Source organism: Echinococcus granulosus, assembly GCF_000524195.1.
Source record: "Echinococcus granulosus chromosome Unknown EG_S00035, whole genome shotgun sequence".
NCBI classification, from domain to species: domain Eukaryota; kingdom Metazoa; phylum Platyhelminthes; class Cestoda; order Cyclophyllidea; family Taeniidae; genus Echinococcus; species Echinococcus granulosus.
In genome coordinates this window covers 389,705-391,811 of record NW_020170415.1, presented here as the reverse complement: position 1 = coordinate 391,811, position 2,107 = coordinate 389,705, and positions in this window count along the sequence as shown.

Sequence of the window (2,107 nt, the reverse complement as noted above, 5' to 3'; positions counted from 1 at the left end):
TCTCTCTCTCTCTCTCTCTCTCTCTCTCTCTCTCTCATCAACATGAGCCATTTATGCAGCATGTGCCAGCAGAATTAACGGCCTCCGAAATCTGTGGAAAAAGAGAGCCAACGAAAAAGACGAAACGGGAAGTTTTTTTCTTATCTACTGAAGGAAGAGTACTGCTAAACCTCACTCCTACTTCAAGTACAGTTCGACCTTTCAAAGATGGCACAACGACCACTTCATGGCGTATTCCCTAGTTATGGTTCGCTCTTCCCTACTACTACCTTGTGAATCCCCATCGTGCTATATGCCTATTTGCTAGTGGGTCGGTTACGAATCTCACGTTAAATTACCCCGAAGTGAGGAAGGACTGACTCCACGAGTCAACAGATGACCGTGAGTATCATCAAAAGGAGGGAGAAACTGAAACCAGTCCAAGGGAGATTTGTGGGTCGGTGGCAATTGTGCCGAGTGGCCAAGGCAGTGGGAAATGACTGGTTGACTGTTGACCAGAGCCCTTGACGCATGCATGGACATCAAGATTAGTGGTCGATTTGACACCTCACTGAATGCGTAATCACACTCGCTATCCTCGAAACATCTCTCTTTGTCGCTGCGTGTTCTTCGTTTTTTGCCAATTCCATATTACCTGAACTGGAGAAATTACGAGGAAGCCGCAGTCGAGTCTACCGCTTTGCAGTCGATATTTTATTTACCAGTATTGTCATGACATTCTCTGTAGATTTGTGGTTTTGCTTGGATGTTAGAATGTGATCTTAGAGAGGAATGGAGTTTGGCGGCTGGAAGGTACGGAACGAGGCCGTTAAAGCAGACCGATGTCTGGAAGCATTTTAATGCAGATTTCCGATGCTTAAATGCATCATTTGCGACAATGCGTTTGGGTCTCATGCGATTACTCCAGCTCAGAACCATCCACTCTAAATCAGCCTAGTCCCATGCTGAGTAATTATTCCAACGAAGTCCACCTCATAAACCAAACGCTTATTCTAAACTTACGCTAATTTGGAAGTAATACTAGCGATACACGATCAAAGATCAGACCCAAAATCTTACAGTAATTGTAATGCCCTCGCAGAAAGCCCGAAACGATGAACCAAGGATTTACGAAGTGCTGGTTGGAATATATTAAAAAAAACATTAGTCTAGCATCCACATGCTTATCTCAGGGATCTCCTGAAAAACGGGCGACAAGAAAAGATCAGTTAATTTGGGGCGACTGAAAGTTCACTAACGATAATACCGCAACAAGGCACGGCGATCATTAAAAACATAACCGCGCTTGTCCGAAGTAAAACTTCCCATTCGCAGCCTAAAAAAATTTGCTAACACAAATAAAAATGTGCACTCTATCGAAATACAACCATCGCAACCAAATATTGCTTTTACACTTCTTGCGCAATTTGGATAAGACTTTTAATTCAACGTTTAATTCAGGTATGACCTCTGACATTCATTTCACCTACAACTGGGATAGTCCGATTTACATTTGGCCAAAATCAAAGCCCATTTAAAAATTCCTAGCCATTATGTGGTGCGCTAAAGCTTAAAAATGGAAATACATTTAATGAATTTGAAACGGACGTAAGCCCGAAGACACACATTCCCATTATTTGCACTAATCCGGACAGGTTGTTTTAAGAGTCATAACTACAGTAGCAAAGTATGCCTTTGACACTTTCGTTGGTTGTTCCAATCGCCGCGATGCAGTAAAGGAGAGGAAACTTACCTCTACTTCCATTTTTAAATATGGGCAAAGTTAAATGGTGTAATGTTTGACAGAACTCCACAAATGTGCCCACCTCGTAAACAAAACCATAAAGAAAGCACACGATATGAGAAGTATTCTTGCGAATGATGTTGCTCCTCTTACAAATCAAAAAGTGATGCATGCTATGAAATTAAAGGTTATTAAGTCACATACAACTTGTCGAATCGATTGCTCACCTTTGATAAAATTACTCGAGCTTATTTTAATTATTTCGCTGACACCTATAAAATAGAGTTCCAAACGAAATGTGCATAAATGCTGCTTTCAATGTATCAGGTTGGGGCATTATCATATTAGGAGGACTTTCGAAGCGCTGGAGTTGCCGCTGTAATC